The sequence below is a fragment of the Electrophorus electricus genome, chromosome 1, assembly GCF_041902795.1.
Source record: "Electrophorus electricus isolate QZ-2024a chromosome 1, ASM4190279v1, whole genome shotgun sequence".
Classification (NCBI taxonomy): domain Eukaryota; kingdom Metazoa; phylum Chordata; class Actinopteri; order Gymnotiformes; family Gymnotidae; genus Electrophorus; species Electrophorus electricus.
The window spans coordinates 9,918,966-9,931,220 of record NC_137497.1 but is presented as its reverse complement, the minus strand read 5'-3'; the positions used below and the strand labels follow the sequence as shown (position 1 = coordinate 9,931,220).

Sequence of the window (12,255 nt, the reverse complement as noted above, 5' to 3'; positions counted from 1 at the left end):
ACACACACGAACACACACCTCTCTCACACACACACACAGTACATCTCTGTGACACACACACACACACACTACAAGTCTCTTACACAAACGTATGCACGCACACACACACACACACACACACACACACACACACACACACACACACACGTGTCTTACACAAACTTATGCACACACACACACACAAAACACCTCTCTCTCTCTCTCACACACACACACACACACACACACAAAATACACCTGTATCTTTCTCTCATACACATACACACACACACACACACTTCTCACATATACACGCTACACATCTCTCTGTCATTCACTCTATACCTCTCACTCTCTTTCACACACACACACCCACACACACACACACACACACACACACTCACACACACACACATAATACACTTCTTTCACACAAACGCATACACAATCCACCTTTCTCTCTCTCTCACACGCACACACACATACTTTGTCTTTCACACACAAACACACAGTAGATCTCTCTGTGTCACACACAAACACACACACACACACACACACACACACACACTACAAGTCTCTTACGCAAATGTATGCACACACACACTCACACATACACAGACACCTCTCTCTCACACACACACTACAGTTCTTTCTCACACATACACGGTACACATCTTTCTCTGTCTCTTACACACACTACACCTGTCTCTCTGTCATACACACACACAAGCACACACCTCTCACACACACAAACACACAGTACATCTCTCTCTCTCACACACACACACACACACACACACACACACACCTCTCTCACACACACCTCTCTCACACACACAAACAGTACAAATCTCTGTGACACACACACACACACACACTCTCTCTCTCTCACCCCTCTCTCTCTCTCACACACACACACACACACACACAATACTACAAAATACACCTGTATCTTTCTCTTACACACATACACACACACCTCTCTCACACACACTCTTACACACACTACACTTCGTTCTCACACATACACGCTACACATCTTTCTCTGTCTCTTACACACACTACACCTGTCTGTCATACACACACACGAACACACACCTCTCTCACACACACACACAGTACATCTCTGTGACACACACACACACTACAAGTCTCTTACACAAACGTATGCACGCACACACACACACACACACACACACACAAGTGTCTTACACAAACTTATGCACACACACACACACAAAACACCTCTCTCTCTCTCTCACACACACACACACACACACAAAATACACCTGTATCTTTCTCTCATACACATACACACACACACACACACTTCTCACACATACACGCTACACATCTCTCTCTGTCATTCACTCTATACCTCTCACTCTCTTTCACACACACACACCCACACACACACACACACACACACACACACACACTCACACACACACACACTCACACAGACACTTTAAACCTCTCCCTCTCTCTCACACACACACACAATAAATGATGTTCAAATAATAGACTGAGCTGCAGTTGATTTCTGTACATATGACATAAATACTGTTCTACAAGTTACACATGCTGTGGAATCATAACCTCACTGTGTTAAACTCTGTACAAATCTACACATTAAAGGTGGAAATCTTTGGAAACTGAAAGGTTTTTCATTTTGTTTTCTGAGTGTTGGAGTGATACAGATACAGATGTTGTACACAGTATGAGTGAAATGTATTATAGAAATGTATTGTAAATATTTGAGATGAAATATTATTCTTATAATATGTTACTAGAGTTTAAGTATAATGTTTATCTAGCCAGAAAAGTCTGTATATTTGATTGAAGTAGGTAAGACAAAAGTAGATTAAGAGAAAAATAACTTACCTGTGATTATTTTTGTGGAGAGACTTCCATGTTGTTTTGGAGGGAAAAGAAACCGTAGTGTGTTAAAGGGGACTTTTATGGGGAATATGCCTGCCCGAAGACAGGAAGTGACATCACCTCATTTGCTGTTTTTCCATATTTAGGTTTTTAAGGGAAAATTCAAGAGTGATGTTTTGAAGTTGATTGATATTGGAGAATTTATGATTGCTGGACTTTTATTCTTGTAAATGCTAAATTTTCCTTTTTTGAACATTTTTGTATGTTTTTGATGGGATGTGGTTTTTCTTTTGCACTGGAGCACTGGGAGCCAATAAAAACCTTTTCTTTTGTATCCACTTGGAGTGCTTAATGTTACCGCCAGATATTACTGCATTACAGTAGTCCAATCTTGATGTAATAAATGCATGGACCGTCTTTTCTGCATCATGTGAGGAGAGTGTTTGATTTAAATTGTGAATGTGCTCATTATACCAAGGTACTAATTTTTTGTCCCTAATGATTGTATTCTTAAGTGGAGCAACATCATTAAAGGTGCACAGGAACACCACAAACAAAGCACACGGGGCAGAGCTGGGCAGAGATCTATTAATAATAAAGACAGAAACAAGGGCAGTTAAATTCCAAACTTATATCATTCTAAAGGTCTGGAGTACCAAGAGCTGAGCAAAGAGAACAGTGCCCTCACTCAGCTGGTCCGGAAATACAGTTCAGCATTAACACAGTAACACTACACTAACACACACTAACACTACACATGCTGAGGACCAGAAAATAACAGTAAACCCAGTCAGAATCACCAGAATTACAAACAACATCACTTATTGGGAAACTCAATCAAAATGTTATCTGGCCCTAAATCAAAGGTACAGCGTGGTAGATTACCTAAGAACACTGTCTGATCCAAAACTGAGGTCCACCCTGACCAAGTACAGACTCAGTGACCACCGCCTGGCCATAGAGACCAGCAGACATAAACAGTCCTGTTTACCTGAAGAGCAGAGACTGTGTCAGCAGTGCCAGGACTATAAGACCCAGACAAAGCTGCACTTTCTGAATGAATGTACAACATTTAGACAGATTAGAACTAAATCTTTAAGAAAATTAGCCACATATTCCCTGAGTTTAAAAATCTCCCTGATGAGGAGAAGCTGCCGTATGTTGTTGGTGAACATAAAGAGTTCAGCACACTGGCAGCGCTGTACGTTCACTCCTGCCACAGTCTGAGGGACAGTGAGTGACCGAGTCAGATACCAGAGACACAGAGACATTATTATTATTATTATTATTATTATTATTATAGTTATTATTATTATTATTATTATTGGTATTATTATTATTATTAATAATAATAACATTATTATTGGTATTTTTATTATTGGTATTATTATTGGTATTATTATTGGTATTATTATTGGGTGTGTTGTAGTTCTATTATTATTGTTGTTGTTACTAATATTGTAAGCGGTTATAATATTGTTGTTGTCATCTGTTGTTAGTGTTAATGTCTTTATCAAAGCTTTGGCAAGAGAGAGGGAGATGCACACGGGGACCCAGACTCCTGATGGAGGGAGAGAGAGAGAGAGAGAGAGAGAGAGAGAGAGAGAGAGAGAGAGAGAGAGAGAGGGAGATGCACACGGGGACCCAGACTCCTGATGGAGGGAGAGAGAGAGAGAGAGAGAGAGGGAGAGAGAGAGAGAGATGGAAGGAGGGCCGCACTGTGACAGACTCTGAATGGAGGGAGAGAGTCTCCACTTCTACATCTGGAGTTCTGGTCTCCTCCCTCTCTCTCCCTACATCCATAGTCCCGTACGGCCCTCCCTCTCATTTCTCTCTCTCTCTCTCTCTCTCTCTCTCTCTCACTCCATCCAGAGTCTGGGTCGCCGTGCGACCCTCCATCTGTCTCTCCCTCCATCTTTCTCTTTCCATGCAGAGTCTGGGTGCCTGTGCACCCATCCCTCTCTCTCTTCCTCTGTCTCTCCCTCAGTCTGGAGTCTCTCTCTCTCTCTCTCTCTCTCTCTCTCTCTCTCTCTCTCTCTCTTTCTCTGAGACCTGGACTCCAGATGGAGAAGGGGGGAGAGAGAGAGAAAGAGAGAAAAAGAGAGCTGCTTGGAAACCTGAACTCAAGATGAAGAAGAGGAGAGAGAGAGCTCCATGGGGACCCAGATGGAGAAGGACAGAGAGAAATTTTGAGATTTCTCAATAAACTTTATTAAACAATTATATACAAGCACATTCAAACACACCATACAATTTCAAGAAGGAAGTAGAAAATTTAAAGAAACACCAAAAACCACTCCCTCATCTTTCACAAAACATCACTGTAACCCCAAATATTTTCAAAAGTAGTCATATCATTCATAGCAGAATAAAACTTAAAATCTAACATTATACGACTCTTCACCACCTTTACAATACTACTGTCACTCTGACCCTCAAACACTTCCTACTGAGCCACACTGCCATCTTATTAAATTCAGAAGTTGACATTGTGCTTTCTTCTTCTGTGTGTAATTATACCCACAAATAAAGAGTGCTTCCTTTTGTGAGACTGTTGTTCATTGTTCAGCACATCCTCTCCACCCACAGACCAGAAGGATTCGTAAAACTCCACTGGCAGTCCATCAGTACCTGGGGATTTCCCACCCTCCATGCTCTGAAGGGGAACCTGCAACTCCACCAGGGACAGTGGCCCCTCGAGACCCAATACAGCCTCTTCTTCTACCTGAGGGGAACCATCTAAGTAAATATTTTCCAACTCCTGGTATGATCTATATTCACTGGTATACAGCGTAGTTTAAACTGTGCTGCTCTTCTTCAAATCTCCACAGGATCTGAGAGTACAGTACCAGACTTCAAGGCATTTATCCATCTGCTCTGGCCATGTTTATGCTCTAAACCAAAGAAAAACTTGGACAGAGAGTACATCTGTGTCACGTTCTGAAAAGGAGAACATACCAGGGCCCCCTGTGCCTGTACCCCAAGCAGGTCAGCTTGTTTCGTTTTTTGTTTTTTTTTTACTTTAAGAGCATCAATATCCTCCACTACAAACAGTGGAACCCAGCTGTTGGGAAGGGGCAGAGCCACGCCCCCAGACATGACACAGCCACGCCCCCAGACATGACACAGCCATGCCCCCAGATATGACACAGCCATGCCCCCAGACATGACACAGCCACACCCCCAGACATGACACAGCCACGCCCCCTGACATGGTGCTATTGTGACTAAGGAAGGCTTTACCTTCTCACTCTCTCGGCCAGTCTGCTTCATTCTGTCTATCACTATAGATCAAAATCTACATTATTTCCTTTAAATTTGATTAACTGAAAAAATTGTGTTCTTTTATTCACATCCCCGGCCCCATTAAGCGTTGCCACACTGTACACACTCATTTTGAAAATGAACATTAAATCTAAACAAAAAAGTGACACAAAAATTAAGCAATCTTCTTACCGTCATCGTTAAGTTGCAGGTTTAGATCAGTAAAACCTTCCTCCTATAAATTGCTTCTCAAACACTGAAAAGACTGTATAAGTCCTGCCAGATCTGGAAAGTCCTCTTCCACCTGAACCCCTTTTGCATGTTTTGTATTTTCCAAGAATGTTCTGATCACTTTCAAAGTAAACATTTCTCGAGGTCCACAGGGCTGTTAATACAAGGAAATGTTTCTTTCCTGATATCATTCTGACACACAGGTAAACAGGAATGGAAAAGACCTCCTGCAGCTCTGACAAAATCTGGGTCTGTACATTGTCAACAGTAGGTTATGAGGGGACTCTTTGGGGAGATCCACCTTTTGCTCACCTCTTGGCAATACAGTGGATTACATGATAACAGTACATTCTCTCTCAGTACATTCACTGTAAAGCTACTAACCCCTCTGTCTGATCACAGCCAAATCACTGTGTTCATTAGTAGGACAGAGACTAGCAGTGCTGCACCCACACAGGCCAGTCAGCTGTTTAATACCAGGAGACGATACAGATGGGCCCAAAACAGCACAGAGGAGTTCCAGAAAGCAATCAGCTCTCAAGAAATTCAAACACTTTTAGACACATTTCTTGAACACTCTTAATAAATCTAAATAAGAAGAATTGGCTTTTCAAACCACATACTGGATAACACATATTAAATCTCTTTTCAATCAATTACTCAAAAATACAAGACCTGAACAAAAGCATATAACTGAAAAATTTAATATATTAGAACTACCAATAAAAGACTTCTAGAATCCCTTGGACTCACCCACTACTGAGCAGGAACTTAGAAATCAAATTTCTATTCTTAAAACCAAAAAAAGCAAGTGTGTCTGATGGCATTTGAAATGAAATGATTAAACACAGAAGTATAAAATTCCTGAAAAAGACCAAAACCATCATTTTCCAAAAAGAGCCAGATCTCAAGCAAACACACCACACAAGTTTCACATTATGGACACAAACGCTAGAAACCTGTACAAATTATAATTACTCAGAATTAAAGATTATTTCAACTGGAAACTTCAATCCAGCAGCCAGTCAACTGAGAGAGAAAGCAAGCAGGGCATTCTATGCAATCAAACGTCAAATTCACATTCAAATACCAATTTAAATTTGGCTCAAAATATTCCAGTCTATTATACAACCAATTCTGCTGTATGGTTGTGAAGTGTGAGGGCTACTCATAATGGAACAAACACCCAGCTGAAATTATGCACTCTGAATTCTGTAAAAATATCCTGAAAGTGCACAGGAAAACAACAAATAATGCCTATACAGCTGAATTAGGCCAATTTACACTATTATTTCAAATTCAAAAAAGGATTATTGAATAGTGGCTATACTTAAAAAATGGTCACTACTACTGGTACCACTATAAAGCCCTGCAGTGCCAAGATCTGAGCAGAGAAAAGAATCCCTTCACACAGCTGGTCCCCTCACAAAGCAGGTCCCCTCACACAGCTGGCCCTGACACTGAGTTCATTAACAAACACTAACACTGTAGCAGACCAGGACCAGTCTGAAATACAAACAATCAGACCAAACCAAATGATAACACTACAGAAAACCCGTTGGAACACACAAACACAAGCTCAAAGCAAAATGCACTGTTATCTGACCCTAAAATGTCAGTACACTGTAGCAGACTACCTGTACAAAGTGAATGACATTAAACACAGAAACACGTTGACAAAGTACAGACTCGAGGAACACAACCTGCCCATCCAGACCAGCCAATGTAAGTCATGCAGTCTGCAGAAGAACAGAGACTCTGTCAACAGTGTAAAAATGACACTGTAGAGACAGAGCTGCACTTTCTCACTGAATGTGAAACATTCAGTCAAACACAACAAATTTACTTTACAAAATTTGAGACGACCGACCCCAACTCTAAGTATCTATTGAACACTGACAAATTGTCCATCCTATTGGGTGAAAAGAAAGCAGTGCTTTAACTGGACAATATACAGCTCCAGAAAAAAATAAGAGACCACTCCAATTTTTTCTTAAATCAGCATCTCCACATGTACAGCAGCCCTTCCATTCAAGTGTTTGTTGAAATCCTTCACAGACACACCTCATTCTACTTAATGAGATGCTGAATAGGTGATCACCTTAACAAAATCCTGTTCTAATGAGCAACGGGATAAAAACCACTGCTGCTGTTATCACTATTCTCTTGTTATAGAACCAGCTGGATGGGAAAAGCAGTGCTAGGACTACCCAAAAATTAGTATAGTCAAAATACAGCTACAGACCATGCCAAAAGAGTTGAAAAGAAAGTTTCTTAATGAGGAAAGCTTTACTGGCAGAGGGATACAGTGAGCATCAGGTTGCTTCTATCTTGAAAATTTCAAAAACTGCGGTTCATAAGTACACGGTCCAGCAGCAAACACATGGGACAGCAACAGCTCCAGACTGGCAGAGGTCAAAACGACTCTCTACCGACCATGACGATCGCCGCCTCATTTGAATGTCACTTAACACCCGTAAGATGACGTCAAGTGACCTACAAAATGAATGGCATGCAGCAGCTGGGGTGAATTGCACAGCGAGGACGGTTCTAAACAGGCTTCTGGAGGCAGGGCTGAAGTCATGCAAAGCTAGAAAAAAACTCTTCATCAATGAGAAGCAAAGAAGAACCAGACTGAAGTTTTCAAAAGTCCATAAGGATTGGACCGTAGAGGACTGGAGTAAGGTCATCTTCTCTGATGAGTGCAATTTTCAGCTTTGTCCAACACCTGGTCATGTAATGGTTAGATGAAGACCTGGAAAACCTACAAGCCAGAGTGTCTTGCACCCACTGTGAAATTTGGTGCAGGATCGGTGATGATCTGGGGTTGTTTCAGCAAGACTGCAATCGGGCAGATTTCTCTTTGTGAAGGACACATAAATCAAGCCACTTACCAAACTGTGCTGGAAGAAAATTGCTTCCTTCTGCTCTGATAATGTTTCCCAACTCTGATGATTGTTTTTTTCAACAGGGCAATGCTCCATGTCACACAGCCAGGTCAATCAAAGTGTGGATGATGTACCACCAGATCAAGAGCCTATCATGGTCAGCCCAATCTCCAGACCTGAACCCCATTGAAAACCTCTGGAATGTGATCAAGAGGAAGATGGATGGTCACAAGCCATCAAACAAAGCTGAGCTCCTGGAATTTCTTTGCCAGGAGTGGCAAAAAGTTATCCGACAGCAATGTGAAAGACTGGTGGAAAGCATGCCAAGACGCATGAAAGCTGTGATTAAAAATCAGGGTTATTTCACCAAATATTGATTTCTTGACTCATCCTAAGTTGAAATATTAGTACTGTGTTGTTTATAAATGAATATGAGCTTGTTTTCTTTACATTATTTGTGGTCTGAAATTTCTGTAACTGTTTTATTATTTTGACCATTAGTCATTTTCATTAAAAAATCATGCTCTAAAATACAATATTTTTATCTGGAATTTGGAAGAAATGTTGCCAGTAGTTTATAGAATAAAACAAAACTGCTCAGCCTGGTCAAACACATACCCATCAACTGTAAACCTAGAGAAACTGTTAATTTTGTAGTGGTCTCTTATTTTTTAATGGTACCAATTGAGACAACTTAAATGAACATTTAACACTGTTATTTTCTGCACTGTTTGCTTAAGTATATCTGTACTCTGTCAGCAGGGCACTTATTTTAAATAAAAATCTCCACAGGTAATAAAAAATAAATAAAGAAGACCCACCCCTCACCCCCCGCCCAACCTTCTCAGTCGACGGCAGGAAGGAAAATAACAATGCCAGTGCTGATTATAAAAAAGACATTTAATTGGCCAATGAATCGGTCGACCACTACTTCACCCTGTGCTTCATGATAAACAACTGACATGGTGAGGTCTCGTACAGAGGTCTAGGATCCATTCCTCAGCTATGATTCTACACCAATAAATTCCCCTCCAAAAAAAGAAACCCAGTTACCATAGCAACATGTTGTCATGGTTAGTCCCTCCCAGCTTCTGTGTTCCGTGTTTTCCCTGTCTTGTGTATTTTATTTCCATTCCGTAGTTTCGTTTTCTCCGCCCCTCGTTTGATTTTCCACACCTGTCCCTCGTTTAGTTCATGTATTTAAACCCTGTCTTCTTGCCCTTCTCTTGGTTGTTCATGGCATTTGTGCGTTCATGGTGGTTGTTAGGCTTCATTGCTTTTGGTGAATGTTTTTGAAAGCCTGTATATGCACGTATTTAAGTTTGTACTCCGTGCCTTCGTGTTTCCTAGCCTTTGTTATATCCTGCTTCCCCTGTTTTCCTTCGTGTGTTTTGTTTGTTTGCTCATGTATCCACGTACTCTCCGTGTTGGCTCCATCACCCTGGACTACAACGATTCTGATTTTGGATTTGCCCGTAATAAATCTCGTTCTTCTCCACACTTGTGTCCGCCTCCTTACCGCTCACTTACATATGTACAGGTCATTTACTGAACAGTTCTGTGGTTACCACTGTATTCATCACCCATTCCACACTGCCACTCAGTTTTTAACTGTTTATATGTGATTGTCATGTAAGAGAGAGTTAAACAGATGAAATATAAATGACCACTGTGAACTACAAACATTACTGGGTGCTGAAATAGATTCAGTAATGAAACTTCATTAATTCTAGTTAACAAAAACCTTATAGCCAGACCTGCCTAATCATGAACACACAACTAATTAGATCAGGAAACTAAGCTGTCCTTTAGACACACTTACACACCACCATAAAACAGACTAATAAACATTATCTACATGTAGCCCTGTGGGGAAAGGAATGTGTATATGATGTTATATGTGTATGTATGTATAAGTACTGTATATATTTATTTCCTTTATTCTTGTTGTTTGAAGGAGAAACGGTGAAATTGTTTACAGTTTTTCATGTGTATACTTGATTTCTGTGAGTGTTATTGTCACAGACTGCTACTCCCCCATAAGTCACGTGGTGAGGCCCGCCGCGTGCAGGGGGATCCACACGTACTGTGAATAAATGTTTTGTAACCACGCCACTTGGGGATTACATACACAGGTTTTATTGTTAAGTGTCAATGTGTCTATTTAAACCCTGTCCGTGTGTGTCCCTTTGTTGGTCATTGTCGCTACGTGTGTGTTAACTCCTGGCCCTGTAGCAGTCAGTGATGGTGTAGTAATTATGCTGTGTGTTAATATGTAAATGTAGTCAGTGATGGTGTAGTAATTATGCTGTGTGTTAATATGTAAATGTAGTCAGTGATGGTGCAGTAATTATGCTGTGCGTTAATATGTAAATGTAGTCAGTGATGGTGTAGTAATTATGCTGTGTGTTAATATGTAAATGTAGTCAGTGATGGTGCAGTAATTATGCTGTGTGTTAATATGTAAATGTAGTCAGTGATGGTGCAGTAATTATGCTGTGTGTTAATATGTAAATGTAGTCAGTGATGGTATAGTAATTATGCTGTGTGTTAATATGTAAATGTAGTCATTGATGGTGCAGTAATTATGCTGTGTGTTAATATGACAGACTGGAGCTTCAGCAGTGATCATAGTTATGACGGAGCACAGGTGGTGATCAGGGTGGTGGTGGTTGTTGTTGTTGTTGTTGTTGTGTATCCCCCCCCCCCCCTTTGTGTAGCTCATTCTCTCTACTGGTTCATTCACTTTGAACTCTGAATATATTTCTATTCTACATTTACAACAATATCTCTCTACAATATCTCTCCTCATTCTCACCCCTCATTCTTCTCACTCCTCATTCTCACCCCTCACTCCTACTTACTCTTTCACCCCTCAAACCTACTCACTCTCACCCCTCACTATCACTGCTCACTCCTACTCCTCACTCTCACCCATCATTCCTACTCACTCTCACCCCTCACTCCTACTCACTATCACCCCTCACTTGTACTCACTCTCACCCCTCACTGCTACTCCTCACTCACCCATCACTCCTACTCACTCTCCCATCACTCCTACTCACTCTCACCCCTCACTCCTACTCACTCTCACACCTCACTCATACTCATCACTCCTACTCTTCACTCTCACCTCTCACTCTCACCCCTCACCCTCAATCCTCACTCTCACCTCTCATTCCTACTCACTCTCATCCCTCATTCTCATCCCTCACTCCTACTCCTCACTCTCACTCCTCACTCTCACCCTTCACTCCTACTTCTCACTCCAAGTGAGATACTAGTGATGGCCATTACTGTGCCGAGGCTTCAGAGTGCATGTTGAGAGATCCTGGAAGTATTTTATGAAACATGTATCGAGGCTTGCTTCTTTAAGGACGAATGATGCCTGAAACCTCACTGGTTCAGGAAGCATTTCAAATGTTGGCGCAATTTATGAACACACATAAAGCGCAATGGATCCACGCAAAATTTGCATGTTTGTGTTCTGTCAATTTGCCTATGACATTGATGAGCTTGTGTAATCTAATCTTTACAAAGCAATGACCAGAAAGGAAGAGCTGGATGAGGCTTTGGTCTCCATGATTGTTAGAAACACACAACCATTTAGCACAATTGAGGATAAAGGCTTCAGGGACTTAGTAGCAAAATTTGATCCAACCTATATTTTCCCAACTAGGAAAGTATGTGTGGTGACATGGATAAATTATGAGAGTAGTATTAAAAAAATAATATTTTCTTCCTTCCCTTTAGACCGCAAAGGCCATGGTTGAGGCCAAATATCAACAAGAGAAAGAGAAGACCAAAGTTGAGGTCCAGAAAGTTCCTGCAGTGAGTGTGACAGCAGACAAACTACTTGGCTGTGACCTGCCATTTTATAGATGACAACACATGTCTGAAGTGCACATTACTCTGTGTAGTGAAATTCCCAACAGGCGCACACAGCTGAAAATTTGGCCTGTGTGAAATCCTCTCTTATGGAAGAATGGGAAATAAAATCCAAAGTAACATG

At 41.1% G+C, this 12,255-nt stretch overlaps 1 protein-coding gene across 1 annotated transcript in view; it reads left to right on the top strand.

Annotated features, from left to right (window-relative positions):
- The window catches only part of LOC145657037 (NACHT, LRR and PYD domains-containing protein 3-like), a 90,858-nt gene extending 88,664 nt beyond the window's left edge, over positions 1-2,194 (top strand). The window contains exon 18 of the mRNA XM_081711345.1: positions 1-2,194. This exon is cut by the window's left edge and continues 2,214 nt beyond it. The gene's annotated coding sequence lies outside the window, so the exon portion shown is untranslated.
- The last annotated feature ends 10,061 nt before the right edge of the window (positions 2,195-12,255 follow it).